Source organism: Lepus europaeus, chromosome 7 (assembly GCF_033115175.1).
Source record: "Lepus europaeus isolate LE1 chromosome 7, mLepTim1.pri, whole genome shotgun sequence".
NCBI lineage: Eukaryota > Metazoa > Chordata > Mammalia > Lagomorpha > Leporidae > Lepus > Lepus europaeus.
The window spans coordinates 18,692,168-18,710,011 of NC_084833.1; the positions used below are offsets into that span (position 1 = coordinate 18,692,168).

Consider the following 17,844-nt stretch of genomic DNA (forward strand, 5'->3'; position numbering starts at 1 on the left):
TTTGGTTTTTACTGTTTCCCTTGAATGCTATGGATTTTGAGAATGTTGTTCCTAACTTTGAGTAGCGTGTTTTCTTGTGAGCTTATTTGTTTTTGCCTTATATAATGTTTGTGGGTGGAACAAAAGTAATGATATTCATTTCTTTGAAAATGGATATTCTGCTTTCATAATTACTTGTCCCAATTACATCATTAGTGTACATGCAGGTAATTCCTTCATTTGGGCATATGTATTGAAAAGGGGCAGATCTACAGACTTGAAGATAATGGACCATGGCCTCTCTTCTACCATGACAGGAAAAACTTAGTTTGACTTCTGAGGTCTGGGGACTTCCAGTCACCCTGCCAACCACTTAATCCTAGGTTTTAACATGTTGGGAGGAAGTAGTAAAGAGTAGCCTGTTCCCTTTGTTCAGGATGGTAACACATTGCTGAACTCTGGATGACACTGGAACATTCAAGGCAATGTGATTGAAACAGAAGGGGTCTCTAAATCAGGAAGCAAAGCATTCTAATGGCAGCCCCACTGCCTACGGGCTTTCTGAGGCTCGCTAGTCCTGATGGTGTGAGCCCTTTCCTCTGCCCATGCCAGATCTAGAGGTTCTATTTTCCTATAAGACCTAATTTCTTTCCTGTAGATTTTAAATATTTTATTTATTATTTGAAAGGCAGAGTTAGAGAGAGAGGTCTTCCACCCACTAGTTCATTCTCCAGATGGCCACACGGCTGGAGCTGTGCCAATTAGCAGCCGGGAGCTTCCTCCAGGTCTCCCATGTGGGTGCAGGGGCCCTAGGACTTGGGCCATCTTCTACTGCTTTCCCAGGCTGTAGCAGAGAGCTGGATCAGATGTGGAGCAGCTAGGACTTGAACTGGCACCCATATGGGATGCTGGCACTGCAGGCAACGACTTTACTAGCTACGCCTCTGTGCCAACCCCAATCCTGTTGTTTTACTACCTCCACCCTTTTTCAACAATTTGTTCCAAGCTGTCCACCATCTCCACCATCCCCACCAATTTTAATAACACAATTTTAATAACACAGTATCTTGTCTTGGTACCAGAGGGCCACAAACTACTGTGATACCTGTTTTTTTTTTCCTTCCCAAAGAACCAATTTTTTTTTTCCCTTTGAGGCAATATTGCCTCCATTAACAATGCTTGTTCTAGAGGCTTTTTCATAATGAATATCATCTGATTTAATGTGTTTCAGGACTGAACCTAATGTTTTCCCAGAGTAAACCATTAAACACAATTATACTCTTGTTCTGTAGATTTTAATGTGGCTGATTTCATGTTATGTCTGCAAATGACTTTGTGTGCTTGCTGTCTTGTTACACATCTCCTCTTTTAAGGCATGTGTTACATGATCATACCAATACTATTTGATTCCACATATATGGAGTACCTGAAGTAGTCAATTCCATGGCAACAGAAAGTAAGATGGGGGCCAGCACTGAAGCATAGCAGGTAAAGCCACCACCTGCAGTGCCAGCATCCCATATGAGTGCTGGTTCAAGTCCTGGCTGCTTGGGCCCCTGCACCTGGGTGGGAGACCTGGAAGAAGTTTTTGGCTCCTGCCTTTGGATCAGCTCAGCTCCAGCCATTGTGGCCATCTGGGTAGTGAACCATCGGATGGAAGACCTCTCTCTCTCTGCCTCTGCCTCTCTGTAACTCTGCCTTTCAAATAAATAAATAAATCTTTAAAAATAAAAACAGAAAGTAGGATGGTGGTTACAGAGGCTGAGGGGAGAGAGAAAAGGAGCATTGTTTAATGAATATACAGTTTCAGATTTGCAAGATGAAAAAATTGTAGGGATCCCTGGTTCATTTCTCAAATGGCTGTAATGGCTGGGCCTTGGACAGGCCAAAGCTGGGAGCTGGGAACTCAGTCCATATATCCCATGTGAGATGCAGGAACCTAACTACTTGAGCTGTCATGTGTGTCTCCCAGGGTGTGTGTTAGCAGGAAACTGGAATCAGGAGCAGAGCCAGAACTCAAACTCAGGCACTCTGTTACGGGGTGCTGGTGTCCCAACCTGGCACCTCAACCTCTGGCCAATGCCTGCCCTGAGAGATTTTTTTATGAAGCTGTGATATGTAGAGATATTTTATTGGTGTTTCTTTTCCTTTCCTAATGCAGTAACTATATTCCAGGTCTTACAAATTTCCCTGTTAAGCTCTCAAACTGTCATTTGTTTTGTTGACTCTGTCATGTGCCTTTGGCCTCAATAATGCCTTTCTTGGGTCTGCGTCGTAAATTCATGATTTGTATGTGGACTAACATTGCCTCTTTATAGCCTTCAGGAGTTTACTGGACAATACAGTTAGATCAATTTAGGAGCTTAGTATTTACAGCAATCACATGTAGCCATTTAAGTCTGTATTTACAAAATATTTACCCTTTAATTTTTAAGTATATTTTAAACTTATATTGCATAAGGATTGCTCTCAACATCAGATTAAGTGACCAATAGATCATTTATTAAACATCCTAAGCCTGATAGACCACATGCCCTACCCAGAACATTTCCAATGCCAGAAATGTAGACTTCCACATAGTACCTGTTTGGATTTTATTTTTGTGTGTTTTTACAGAAGATAAAGTCCCCTGGCATGGCTCTAATCTTTTATTTTGGCCCCAGGAAAAAATAAAGAGTCAGTTGGAGCCATAAGTAATGTGCTCAGAATTTGTCTTTGAAACCCTACTTTTTACTTCCAGAAGAAATAATTCTGTTTACCTGAAGTATTTTTATTGGATTCCATGTGGTGTGTTTTCCATAAAATAAAGACTATTATCTTATTCTCATATGGACTATTACTCAGCCATAAAAGGGAATGAAGTATTGATATATGCTATAGCATGGATGAACCTGGAAAACATTTCATTATATTGTTTTTTTTTTTTAAAAAGATCTATTTATTTATTTATTTATTCATTTGAAAGGCAGAGTTACAGAGGCAGAGAGAGAAGGGAGAGGTCTTTCATCCGCTGGTTCACTCCCCAGATGGATGCAATGGCTGGAGCTTCGCCAATCCGCAGCGAGGAGCCAAGAGCTTCCTCTGGGTCTCCCACGCCAGTGCAGGGCCCAAGGACTTGGGCCATCTTCTACTGCTTTCCCAGGCCATAGCAGAGAGCTGTATTGGAAGTGGAGCAGCCGGGACTCCAACCAGCACCCATATGGGTTGGCAGCTCTGCAGGCTGCAGCTTTACCTGTTATGCCACAATGCCAGCCCCCATTTCATTTTTTTTTTTTTTGACAGGCAGAGTGGACAGAGAGAGAGAGAGACAGAGAGAAAGGTCTTCCTTTTGCCGTTGGTTCACCCTCCAATGGCCGCCGCGGTAGCGCGCTGCGGCCGGCGCACCGCGCTGTTCCGATGGCAGGAGCCAGGTGCTTATCCTGGTCTCCCATGGGGTGCAGAGCCCAAACACTTGGACTATCCTCCACTGCACTCCCTGGCCACAGCAGAGAGCTGGCCTGGAAGAGGGGCAACCGGGACAGGATCGGTGCCCCGACCGGGACTAGAACCCGGTGTGCCGGCGCCACAAGGCGGAGGATTAGCCTGTTGAGCCACGGCGCCGGCCCATTTCATTATTATTGTAATGAAAACATTATGCCAAGTGAAATAAGCCAGACATGACAAGCCATCTGCTGTATGATTCCATTATTATGAAATGTCCAAGAGAAGCAAAACTGAGGCCAACATTATGGCACAGCTAGCTAAGCAGCCACCTGCAATGCTGGCATGTCATATCAGAGTGTGGTTCAAGTCCTGGATGCTCCACTTGCAATCCAGCTCCCCACTAATGGGCTTGCGAAAGCAGCAAAGGATGGCTCAGGTACTTAGGCCCCTGCCAACCATGTGGGAGACCTGGATGGAGTTCCAGTCTCCTGGTTTCAGCCTGGGCCAGCCCCAGCTGTTGTGACCATTTGGGGAGTGAGCCAGCAGATGCAAAAATCAATCTTTCTCTTGCTGTCTCTGTCACTATCGCCTTCAAATAAAAATAAAAACACCTTTAAAAAAACTTTTGTAAAAAAAAGTTTTTAAAAGATTTATTTTATTTATTTGAGTTACAGAGAGAAGTAAAAATTTTTTTTAAAAGGGAAAAGCAAAAGTGTAGTAAAAGAAAGTGCATTGATTAGTGCGTGTTTAAAAGTTATAAAGACAGGGTTTTGATTTTTTTATTTATTTATTTTCATTTTATTTGAAAAGCAAAGAGAGAAAAGTCTCCCATCCACTGATTCACTCCCCAAATCCTACATAACCAGGGCTGTACCAGACCTTGGCCATGCCAAAGTGATGAACCTAGAACTCCATCCATGACTTCCCCATGAGTGGCAGGGCCCCAAGTATTTGAACCATCATCTGCCACCTCACAGGGGTACAAAGCTGAATTGGAAGCTGAGTAGCCAAGACTTAAACAGGCACTCTGATATAGTGAGTGGGTGTCTTAACCACTGCACCAACATACCCACCCTGCAGCTGTAGTTTTGTAGACGTGTTTGAATAAGGCACATGTGACCATTTTCCTGTGTCAGAACCATAAGTGCCAACTAATAGGAACTTTGGACGCTTCTGACCTTAGAAGAAATCTTGCTATTTGCCATCAGGGACTCTTTCTAGCTTCCCAGGCTCTACGATAATTTATCTTAGTTGAGGCTGTTAAATGGTGGCAAAGTGCTTAGTTATATCTTCTTATTAGGACAGAGTTACTATGTACTTAGAAATTAATTTTATGTCATATTGCTCTTAAAAGAATTGTTTTTCATAAACAGAAGCCAGTTTATTTATTTACAAACAGCTTAGATATTTTTAAGAAAAAGCTAATCAAATAGAAATGTATTAGGACATGGATACTCCATACACACTAAAAGAAATTCACTGAGCTAATAAACAAATGAAACAATGCTCACCAATATGTTATTTAAATGCAAATGGAAGGGCTGGCACTGTGGCTTAGTAGGTTAAGCTTCCTCCTAAAGTGCTAGCATCCCATATGGACACTGGTTCAAGTCCCAGCTGCTCTGCTTCCTATCCAGCTCTCTGCTGATGGCCTGGGAAAGCAGCTGAGGATGTCCCAAGTCCTTGGGCCTCTGTATCCACATGAGAGACCTGTAAGATGCTGCTGGCTCCTGGCTTCAGTCTGGCCCAGCTCTGGCCATTGTGGCCATTTGGGGAGTAAACCAGCAAATGGAAGACCTCTCTGTCTGTCTCCCCTGTCTCTGTAACTCTGCCCTTCCAATAAATAAATAAATCTTTTAAAAAAATGCAAATGGCTACCCAAAATGGGATTTCCATTTCATAAATTTTAATTTTGTAAATTGGCCAAATTTATTTGAAATTTTTTATAATAGCATTATTGTTATATAATTCAAATACCATATAATCAACCTATTTAACAAGCCTTCTGTCACTATCTTATATTCAAGTCAGTTAAGTCATAATTGTTCAGAATTGTGGGAAGGGAAGATTATTTAGGGGAAAAGGCTTTAACACTTTATTTTCATTTTAGGTTCAGGGCTGCCAGCAGACAGGGTGCAGAAGGGACAGCACAGATATAACATCGCTGAATAAACGAATGGGAGACTTCACATGTTACAGTACATACAAATAGTAGCAGGTACAAATAGTCACAGTACAGCATAACAAATATACAATCTTTTTTACACTACTTCTTAGTTTACAGACACAATTTATTCAGTATTGTGCTGGAAGAATCTTTGTAGAATATGTGTACCAGCATATCACTTACCTTCCAGCTACCAGTTTATGCTGCTTTTAAGAAACAAAACAATGATGGAACGATTTTTTGTGACCTCTACATTTAATTTGGTATCAGACATACTCACTTGGTCAGTAAAAGCGAAAACTGGACAGTTTCAACAGTCTTACATTTGCTGTTTCTGCTTTACAGATCTGTTTGAGTTGCTCTGGCTTTGTCTTCCTTTGTAAATACTCTTAGACTTTCTTTTCTTTGTAAACATCATATTTGCAGTTTTGGGAGACAACCTTGCAACTTGTTTATATATATATATATCTTGCCATCCCATAGAGCTACTTGCAATAAATGTGTTCATGTAAATTAAAAAAAATTAAAGTATATAATTCATTAGTTTTTAGTGTATGTCCAGAACTGTGCAGCCATCATTATTATCTATATATTTCAGAATATCACCTTAAAATAACCCATGCCTGTTGGCAGTCACTTCTCTCTTTTACCCCCTGGCCTCTATCCAACCCTAGGCAACCACTAATCTTCATTATGTCTCTATAATTTTGCCTTTAGACATTTTGTTTAGATAGAATCAATACAATATTTAGCTTTCCTAAGGATTTTTAAACATTGATAAGTTCTCAGTTGGACCTTCTCTAGTCTCATCTCTACTGACCAATTACCAAGTTTGGTGTTAGCTCCACATGACAACCATGCTTTAGAAAGTCATGACTCCAGGCCGTTCAGTGTCTGTATCCCCAGCTCCATTGTTGTTGTTCTTCTTCTTTTTTTTTTTTTTTTTAAAGATGTATTTCTTTATTTTGAAAGAGTTAGAGACTGAGACAGAGAGAGATCTTCCATCTACTGATTCATTCTCAGATGACTGCAACAGCCAGCTCTGGGCCAGGCAGAGCCAGGAGCCAGGAGCTTCATCTGGGTCTCCCATGTAGGTGGCAGGGAACACCTGGGCCGCATTGCTTTCCCTAGGCCACTAGCAGGAAGCTGGATTGGAAGTGGAGCAACCAGGACACAAATCAGCACCCACATGGGACACTGGCATCGCAGGCACTTAACCCACTTTGCCACAGTAGTAGTGTCTCTGCCTCCTTCCCTCTCTCCCGCTTTCTCTCTCTCCCTCTCTCCCTCTCTTCTCTCAATTATTTACTTATTTGGGAGGCAGAAAGACAGATAGAAAGAGCTCTCACCTACTGGTTCACTCTCCGATTGCCTGCAATTGTTGAGGCTAAAGCTGGGAGTTGTGAACTCAATCTAGGTTTCTCATGAGAATCTTAGGAACTCAATTACTGAAGCCGTTATTGCTGCTTCCCATTGTCTGCATTAGCAGGAAGCTAGAATCAGGAGTCAAAGCCATGCATTGAACCCAGATGCTGTAATATGGGAAATGAGTGACCCAACAGACATCTTAACCACTGGGCCAAATGCCCTGTCCTCCCAGGCCCATTCTTATTCCAGCTCCAGCAGCAGCACAATCAGAGATGGCCATTCTGAATTAAGCAGTCTCAAATGAAACAGATTTTGAAGGGCTGAAATGTAATTTAATCCTCTCCTTCTTTGCAACTTGCCCTCTTACCCTCCTAAATTAGCTTTTCTAATAGATTTGCTAATGATTTCCATTGTTCAGTATTTCCATAGAACTGTTGAATCATTCCCTTCATTTCCCTGCTCCAAGAACAGGTTTTGGAGAGAGGCTAAGAAGCTGTTTGGGAAAAAGGTTTCTAATTCTTCTTTCCAAGCAATGGAAGAGTCTTACAGAAGCACAGTCAATGAGATGCCTGCTCAGGCATGATGGAGCTCACCTATCATGTGACTGTGCAGATTATTATAATTTTATCCCTAGACACATTGCTGAACTTTCTGGCCCATAAATTAAAGATCTGACTTGGAGAATGAGACTTGGCAGCTTGGTTTTTCCCACTGTTATTCCCTGATGCTTCACTGGAATTACTGAATTTAATTCTTCTCCCCTGTGTTTGTTTCTCTTCTGAATAATGCTTATTTATGCTTTTGCTTAGAGGCTCCAGAATAATTCTCAAGTTGTGTGATAGAAGTGAACTGCCATGGCTAACAGTGGCTTAGAGCAGCTGCTGTTTCCACTGTCTCTAGATCTTGAATGAAAGTTAGGTCTCTTTATTCTGTTTTTTTTTTTCTTTTTCTTAAAAAAGATATTTTAAAAGAGGCATTTTAGATTATAGGGACATTTAGTGGAATGTAAAGAAAGTTCCCAAATATTCCTTCCCCACACTGACACTTGCCCCCACTAACAAGTGAGGCATCACAGTGATACATTTGCTACAGTTGGTAAAACAACAGGGATATATCGTCATTGTCATGTAATCCTTGGATTACACTAGGATTCACTTTTGTTTGTGCTATTCCATGGGTTATGGCAAAGATTCAGTGACATATATCTACCTTTGCAGTATCATCCAAAATAACTTTCCTGCCCCCAGAATCACTTTGTGCTTTCTCTCCCCAGATCCCTACCAACCACTGATCTGTTTCCTGTTTCAATAGTTTGTCTTTTCCGGAATGTCATATAGTTGAAATTATGCAGTATATAGGCTTTTGGTTTCTTTCAGTTAGTAATATACATTTTTAAAAAAGATTTATTTTATGTATTTGAAAGAGTTACAGAGAGAGAGAGAGCCAGAGAGAGAGAGCCAGAGAGAGAGATAGAGCGAGCGAGACTTCCATCCACTGATTCATTCCCCAGATGACCGAAACAGCCAGAGCTGAGCTGATCCGAAGCCAGGAGCCAGGAGCTTCTTCCAGGTCTCCCACATGGATGCAGGGGCCCAAAGACTTGGACTATCTTCTACTGCTTTCCCAGGCCATAGCAGGATTGGAAGTGGAACAGCGAAGTCTTGAACTGGTGTCCATACGGGATGCTGGCACTGCAGGCTGGGGCTTTAACCCACTGCGCCACAGCACTGGCCCCAGTTAGTAATATACATTTAAGTTTGCTTCATGTTTTTTGTGGGTTGATAACTCATTTTTTTAGCACTAATATTTCATTATATGGATGTGCCACAGTTTCCTTATCCATTCTTCTGTTGGAGGACATCTTGGGTGCTTCCAATTTGACAGTTATAAATAAAGGTATTATGAATATCCACTTGTAGGTTTTTGTGTGGACATACATTTTAAACTTGTTTGGGTAAATAGCAAAGAATGTGATTGCTAGATCATGTTTTAAGAATATGGCTGTTTTCAAAGCAATTGCCGACTGTCTTCCAAAATAGATGTGCCACTTTGCATTCCCACCGACAGTGCATGAGAGTTCCTATGGCTCTGCATCTTGACAAGCAGTTGATATTATCAGTGTTTTGGATTTTAGCCATTCTGATATGTGGGTAGTGATTTCCTATTGTTTTAATTTGCAGTTCTCTAATGCTATATGATGTTGGGCATCCTTTCATATGCATATTTGCCATCTGGGTGTCTTCTTTGATGAGGTGTCTGTTCAGATCCTTTATTTTTAAGTGAAGTTGTTTGTTTCCTTATTGTTTAGTTATAAGAGATCTTTGTATATTTTGGATACCAATCCTTTATCAGATAAGCATTTCACAGAAATTTTTTGTAGTTTGAAGCTTCCTTTATCATCTTAACAGTGTCTTTCACAGCAAGTTTTTAATTTTAACAAGGTCTGGTCTGATTTATTAGTTTTTTCCTTCTTTTTTTTTTTCAAAGATCTATTTATTTATTTGAAACCCAGAGTTACAGAGACAGAGAGAGAGAGAAAGCCTTCCATCTGCTGCTTCACTCCCCAAATGGCCACAGTGTCAGGAGCTGGGCTGATCTGAAGTCAGGAGCCAGGATCTTCTTCCAGGTCTCCCACCCGGGTACAGGGGACCAAGAACTTGGGCCATCTTCTACTGCTGTCCCAGGTCATAACAAGAGCGCTGGATTAGAAGTGGAGCAGCCATGACTCAAACCAGCACCCATATGGGAAGCCCGCACTGCAAGCTGCGGCTTTACGCACTAAGCCACAGACAGCACTGGCCCCAGTTTTTTCTTTCATGAGTTGTGCTTTTGGTGTTGAATCTAAAAAGTCATCAGTAAACCCAAGGTCACCTACATTTTCTCTTAGATCTTGTATGAGTTTTATAGTTTTTGTGTTGTCCATCTGAGTGTTTGAGTTAATTCTTATAAAAAGTGTAACATATGTTTCAAGATTTACTTGTGTGTACATGTGAATCTCCAGTTGGTTCAGAACACCATTTACTGAAAAGAATGTCCTTTCTCCACTGAATTGTGTTTGATTCTTTGTCAAAGACGAGGTGACTGTATTTATGTGTGTCTGTTTCTGGTCACTCTTCTCTTCCACTGATCTGCTTGGCTTTTCTTTGGCAAATATCACACTGTATTAATTATGTAGCTTTACAGTAAGTCTTGGAGTGGAGTACTATCAGTCTTCCAACTTTGTGTTTTCTTTTTATATTGTGTTGGCTATTGTGGGTCTTTTGCTTTTCTGTATAAGCCTAATCTGTTTGCTGATTTGCTGGTATTTTTATTGGGATTGAAGCTGGGAAGAATTAGCAACTTCAAAGTATCATGTCTTTTCATCCATAAACATGGATTATCTCTCCAATTTTTTTATATCCATTGTGATTTCTTTCATTAGAGTTTTGTAGTTTTCCCAATGTATATTTTGCAGATACTTTAATAGACTTATACCTAAACGTTGCACTTTTTGAACTAATAAACATGATATTGTATTTTTAATTTCAAGTCCCACTCATTTACTCATTCATTTTTGGGATGTAGGAAAACAGTTGATTTTTGTGTATTAAACTGTATCCTGCAACCTTTCTCTAATTGCATAGTAGTTTCACAGGCTTCTTCTTCTTCTTCTTCTTTTTTTGGTTATTTTTGTAGGGTCTTCTGCTTAACAATTGTGTTATCTGCCAGAAACATTGTTTTAGCATTCTAATGCTATAAATTTCCCTATCAGCACTATTTTCACTGCATTCCACAGATTTTGGTAAACTGTGTTTTCATTTAATTCAAAATATTTTAAAATTTCTCTAGATACCTTCTTTGAGTGATATGTTATTTAGAAATGTATTGTTCAATATATAAGGTTTTTAAGATTTTCTAATTTTTTTTGGTACTGTTTCTTAGCTGAATACTTTTAAAATTTAATTATTTGTTTATTTTCATTTTATTTGAAAGAGAGAGACAGTCACACAAAGGTCTTCCATCCACTGGTTCATTCCCCAAATGCCTGCAATTGCCTAGGCTGGGCCAGACTCAAGCTAGGACCCCAGAAATGAATCCAGGTCCCCACATAAGTCGCAGGGACTCAACTGTTTGAACTGTTATCTGCTGGCTCTCAAAGTGCACTTTAGTAGTCAAAAATGGAGCTGGTACTGAAACCCAGTTACTTGGAAATGGGATGCAGGCATTCCAAATGATGTCTTAATTTTGCTGCACCAAATACCTGCCACAATTTAATTACTTTGTAGTCTGACAGTATACTTTGTATAATTTCTTTTTTTTAAATTTTTGACAGGCAGAGTGGGCAGTGAGAGAGAGACAGAGAGAAAGGTCTTCCTTTGCCATTGGTTTACCCTCCAATGGCCGCCGCGGTAGGCGTGCTGCGGCTGGCGAACCGCGCTGATCCGATGGCAGGAGCCAGGTGCTTCTCCTGGTCTCCCATGGGGTGCAGGGCCCAAGCACTTGGGCCATCCTCCACTGCACTCCCTGGCCACAGCAGAGAGCTGGCCTGGAAGAGGGGCAACCGGGACAGGATCGGTGCCCCGACCGGGACTAGAACCTGGTGTGCCGGCGCCGCAAGGCGAAGGATTAGCCTAGTGAGCCGCGGCGCCGGCCCTACTTTGTATAATTTCTATTCTTTTAATTTTGTTGCATTGTGTTTTGTAGCCCAGAATGTGGTCTATCTTGGTGTAGACTATTTTTTAAGGAGAAAGTTCCCTAAAAGTATAGACATTTTACCTTAATTCTAAAATGAAGTATTTCTCTGGGTGAGTGTTTGACCTACTCATTAATATACTGCTGGGAATGCCTGCATTCTGTATGAATGTGGGATCAATTGATCAATCTCTCTGCCTTTCAGATAAGATAAAATAAAATTTTAAAGGTCTGTTTTTGTGAAAGGTGCAGAACGACAGAGAGATCTATAGGCTGGTGCACTCAACAGCCAGGGCTGGGCCAGACTGTAGCCAGGAGCAAGGAACTCCATCTAGTTCTCTTACCAGAGTGGCTAATGGAGGGAAATACTTTTTACCAAATAACAGAATAAATGAACAAAGAATTGTTCTGAGGTACATGATCAATATGAATAGATTCGTTATGTGTTTTTCAAATACAAGTAGAGAATTTAATTTCTACCCCAAATTCTGCTCTTTTTTATTTGTTTTTTAAAGATTCATTTAATGAGGCCAGAGCTGTGGCATAGCAGGTAAGGTTGCTGTCTGCAGTGCCAGCATCCCATATGGGCACTGGTGTGAGTCCCAGCTGCTCCACTTCCTATCCATCTCCCTGTTAGTGCGCCTGGGAAGGCAGCAAGAGGATGGCTCAAGTCCTTGGGACCTTGCACCCACATGGGAGACCCAGAGGAGGCTCCTGGCTCCTGGCTTTAGATTGACCCAGCTCTGGCTGTTGCGGCCATTTGGGAGTGAGCCTATGATGGAAGACCTGTCTCTCTGACTCTGCCTCTGCCTCTCTGTAGCTCTGCCAATCAAGTAAATCAATAAATTTTGAAAAAGAAAAAGAAAAATTTTCCATCTGCTGATTGACTCCCCAGATGGCCACAATGGAGTCTCCCATGTGGATGGCAAGGGCTGGCCAGCGCCCATATGGGATGCTGGTGTTGCCAGCGGCAGCTTAACTTTCCACAGCACAATGCCAGCCCCGAGAAAAAAAAATTTAATAATAATAAGCAAAATGTTTGAATCTTTTGGCCCTGTATCTTTGGGCTAGTGTCTTACAAGAGGATCTCTATGAGCTGTTAATTACAGAGCTGTTGCTATAGAGGAAATAACACACAGAGATTCAATTATTAAAATAACTTTTATAGCCAGTGATTTGACAAAACTCTCAGGAGTACATGCTATTGCACACTTTAAAAAAAAAGATCTGTTGGCTGGTGCCACGGCTCAATAGGATAATCCTCCGCCTGCAGTGCCGGCACACCAGGTTCTAGTCCCGGTTGGGGCGCCGGATTCTGTCCTGTTTGTTCCTCTTCCAGTCCAGCTCTCTGCTGTGGCCCGGGAATACAGTGGAAGATGGCCCAAGTCCTTGGGCCCTGCACCTGCGTGGGAGATCATGTGAAGCACCTGGCTCCTGGCTTCGGATCAGTGTGGTGCGCCAGCCACAGTGGCCATTGTGGGGTGAACCAACGGAAAAAGGAAGACCTTTCTCTCTGTCACACTCTCCTCTCTCTCTCACTGTCCACTCTGCCTGCCAAAAAAAAAAAAAAAAAAATCTATTTATTTGAAAGGAAAAGTTACAGAGAGAAGGAGAAGGAGATCTTTCATCTGCTGGTTCCCTCCACAAATGGCCACAACAGCCAGGGCTTCTGGGCTGAAGCCAGAAGCCAGGAACTTCATCCTGATATCCCACATAGTAGCAGGGGCCTATGCACTTGGGCTGTCTTTTGTTGCTTTCCCAAGTGCATTAGCAGGGAGTTGGATTGGAAGTGGAGCAGCTGGGACTTGAACCAGCACTCATGGGATGCCAGTGCCACAGGTAGAAACTTAATCTACCATAGGAACACCGGCTCCTACTGCACACCATTTCATACTTAAAGAAACTGAAGTTCAGAGAGAGCATTTTACAAATTCACACTACATTGGATACTGGCAGGAAGTGTCACAATTTGCTTTGTTTGGCTATAAAAGCCTATATTTGCTGACATTGTGCAAAAACAAAAGATAAAACAAGCCTGTAAGACCCCAGTTCAAGCCAGACTCTTGCCCATGGCAGAAGTAGAAAACTGAAGTTTGCCAAGGAATATTTTTATAATTCTGTGCCTTTGGTTAGTTGCTTTCCATGATTGTTAACTGTTTACAGTTTTGGTGACTTTAATATCTAGTAGTAGTCCTTTAGATTCTAGTAGTAGTCCTTTCTTAGAATACCTATCTTGTGGTTCAAATGTAAGCAATTTTCTGGCTTTGTGTTTACGAACTAGGGGTGATTTTTGTTCCTAGGGGACATGTGGCAATATTTTTGGTTGTCCTGACTGGGTGGATAGAAACTGAGGATACGCCTAAATATCCTACGATGTTTAAGACCCCTCCTCATCCCCAAAACAGAATTAGCTGGTCCAAAATATCCATGGTGCAGAGGATGAGAAACACTGAGTCCAGCTGATCCCATTGTGTTATCACGTGGGAGGATCTTGCGTCTTTAGTCCCTCAGCTAGTCTCTCAGGATTTGATTTCTGAGGTTAAGTGCCTCCTTTTTAGCTCAGTCCATTAACTCGCTCTGGCATGTTTCCTCTCTTTCACCTTAGGGGCCAGAGGCCTACTAAATGGTTAGGGTTTTTAAATAGGGTGATACTTTTTCTTCCTGATGTTTCCAAGAGACAGGCTCAGTTGGCCCGCAGTTCTGCAGAAGAGAACCTAGTGACAGGACTCCAATCTGTTGCTGGCATCTGTGGCCCCCTAATCTGTGTTTACACGGCACTGAAAATCCACTCGTTGCTGGTGCCAGGCTCCATTCCTCTTCAGCACTCTGGCACCATTGGCAGAAACGCCTCCCCAGTCTCTTCTGCACAGTGCAAACCTGCATGTTTGTTTTATTTTATTGTTCTCTAGAAATGTTTCTTGAGGCATAGACTGTACAGGGTACCTCTGGAGCTAGGAGTTGGAATCTTAATGATTTGTGTTCCCAGTTGCAGATCCACAACACTCAAAAAGCATCTGGTGTTATTCCTTAAGTGCTTTCTGCTGTCTAGCCCGCATCCATTCCCTGAAAATAAAGTCCCAGAATATGAAATTTGTTTCTTCAGTGTATTTTCTATCCTCTCTTAGCAGCTAGTGTTTCATTCATCATATGGAAATCAGTTTACCTTCTCTCCTTTTGGGTTATATATTTTTCTGTTAGAAGCTGGAGGAAATGATAAGGAACTAAAGTAATTTGAAAGGCTAGTGATCAGGGGGAAATGTCATTCATCTGGATAAGCAGGCTTGGGAAACAGTTGAAAAGCTCAATGGGATTGTTTCTAGGTTTAAAGGAAACTGAGTAATTCTTTCTAGGCAAGTGGTAGACCTTGAAACTTAAAAGTTCCTTTTAAGAAAACTGCAGAGACAGTGTTGCAGTAGCAAATTAGGCCGCCTCCTGAAGCGCTGGCATCCCATATGGTTGCTGGTTCGAGTCCCAACTGCTCCACTTCGATCCAGCTCCCTGCTAATACAACTGAGAAAGCAACAGAAGACTGCCCAAGTACTTGGGCCCCTGCACCTATGTGGGAGACCTGGAGGAGACTCCTGGCTCCTGGCTTCAACCTGGCCCAGCCCCAGCCATTGCAACCATTTGGGGGAGTGAACCAACAGATGGAAGATTGCTCTCTCTCTCTCTGTATGTATCTCTGCCTTTCTAATAAATAAATCTTTAAAAAAAAAAAAAGAGGAAAGTTCAGTAAGTTATCTTATTCTCTTCATGACCCAGAGGCTCAGCAAAAGTTTCCAAACTAAATGTAATTATATATATATGTATATATATACATATATTATTATATCTATATACCCTTTTTTTCACCTACTTGACAGGCAGAACAACAGAAAGAGAGAGATTTTTCTGTCTGCTGTTTCACTCTCCAAAATGCTCACAGCAGCCAGGGCTAGGCCAGGTCAAATCCAGGAGCAGATAACTCCATCGGGCTCTCACAGGTGGCTGGCAGGGGCCCAGGCACTTGAGCTGTCATCTCCTGCCTCCCAGGATGCATTGTCAGGAAGCTGGATTTGAACTGGAGCAGCCAGGACTCAAGCCAACACTCTAATATGGAATGACAGGCATTGCAAATGGTGGCTTACCTGCTGTGCCATAATGCTCACCCCCATATAATGATTGAAAAAGAATGTTTTGTGAGGGTTAAAGTAAGGACATGTGTTTACCTCCTCTGAGGGATGTAACATAGATCTGAGGTCAGTGAGTCATTGATAGACTTTCTTTCTTTCTTTTCCTTCCTTCCTTCCTTCCTTCCTTCCTTCCTTCCTTCCTTCCTTCCTTCCTTCCTTCCTTCCTTCCTTTCTCTCTTCTCTCTCTCTCTCTCTCTCTCTCTCTCTCTCTCAAGATTTGTTTATTTGAGAGGCAGAGTTACAGAGAGATCTTCCATCTGCTGGTTCACTCCCCAATTGGCCGCAATGGCCAGACCAGTGCCGATCCAGAGCCGGGAGCCAGGAGCTTCTTCCAGATCTCCCACGTAGGTGCAGGGGACCAAGCACTTGGGCCATCTTCCACTGCTTTCCCAGACACATTAGCAGAGAGTTGGATTGGAAGTGGAACAGCCAGATCTCAAACTGACACCCATATGGGATGCCAGCACCACAGGCAGAAGCTTAACCTACTATGCCATAGCGCTGGCCCCTGATCTATCTATCTTTCTTTCTTTCTTTGAGAGGTAGAGTTACAGACAGAGGGAGAGACAGAAAGGTCTTCCATCATTGGGTCACTCCCCAAATAGCCACAATGGCTGGAGCTGCACCGATCCGAAGCCAGGAGCCAGGTGCTTCCTCCCAGTCTCCCATGCGGGTGCAGGGGTCCAAGAACTTGGGCTATCTTCCACTGCTTTCCCCAGGCCATAGCAGAGAGCTGGATTGGAAGAGGAGCAGCTGGACTAGAACTGGTGCCCATATGGGATGCCGGCGCTGGAGGTGGAGGATTAACCTACTGCACCACGGCTCCGGCCCCCCTGATAGTACTTTCAATGCTGTCTTTCTCTGGCCTTTGGGAAGATCATGAGTATTTGGGACTGTGCCTTTGAATTTGTAAGATTTTGAAAAACGTGTTGTTGGGGGAGTATTGGTCTATCTAGATTAGCACTTCTCAATCTTTATTTCATTATTGCCTACCTAAAGAACTTTATTTTGGACATTATTCATGAAACTTTAATATTATAGATATAATGTGTATCTTTATCTACTGTGGTACTTTGGAAGGGAAAACAAACAATTATACTAAGATTTTTTTACATCCATGAACCACTATTCATTCTGCATGGGTGCAAATTTGCCTATGTTGAGATTGCATAATGTAGAAATATCATTAACTAATGTTGAAAAGTCTTATAATGCAGCGACTTGCAACAATTGAAGAGTGAAAAGAATACTTTTCTTGTATTTCATCGCTCATATGGAGAACATTTTCTCTCTGAACAGTCTCTTGATCATTTGAGAAGAAAGTAGGGAAACACCAGGAGTAGCAGAATAATAAATGCAGCTCTCTAAAAGAAAAAACAGAGAGATCACAAGATGCTTTTGCAGTTATGTGCAGAGAAGGAAGCCTAGGTGATTCCAAAGAGTGCAGGTATACACTCATCCATTGTTCCAAGGTTTGTAAGCTCTACCAGGTGCATTTTCTCAAACTAGGCATTCAGCAGAGAATTTAAGTTATCTAGCATAGAAAAATGTTCTATTCTCCCAAGAGGGTTTGACTCTGTCTGATCTGATGGGTGGTTGTGTATGAAATGCACTTCGGAAGGAGGAGGAGGAAATGACATGTTCATGTAAATGAAATACAACTGCAAATTAAGGTGTCACCCTTTTAAAAAAATACATTTTTTATTTAATTGGTTACCAAGGAAAAAATGTCATACAGAAATGTGTATCTCAGGGAAAGTTAAACTGTGAGATATTACCATTGAATCTGGATTCAAGGAAGTTCTTGGTGGGGGGGACTATAAAAAATTGCCTTAATAAAAATATTCTTATGCTGCAAAGCTAGGCTCATAAATTTCAGCTGTGTTACACACCAGGCCTCCCAAAGAGATGAACAAATATTACCCACTTGTACTCGTTATTGTCTTCCCTACCCAATCAGCTGTATGCTGGCTTATCTCTTCCATGGGAGAGACCCCCTTTTGAGATATTTCATTAGGAAGGTCATGTACAAAAGAGGAGGTACTTTCTTCCAAAGAGCACTGC

At 41.9% G+C, this 17,844-nt stretch overlaps 1 protein-coding gene across 7 annotated transcripts in view; it reads left to right on the plus strand.

The window, feature by feature from the left end:
- AMBRA1 (autophagy and beclin 1 regulator 1) overlaps nucleotides 1-17,844 on the plus strand; it is a 226,038-nt gene that overhangs the window by 150,683 nt on the left and 57,511 nt on the right. The window lies entirely within an intron of this gene.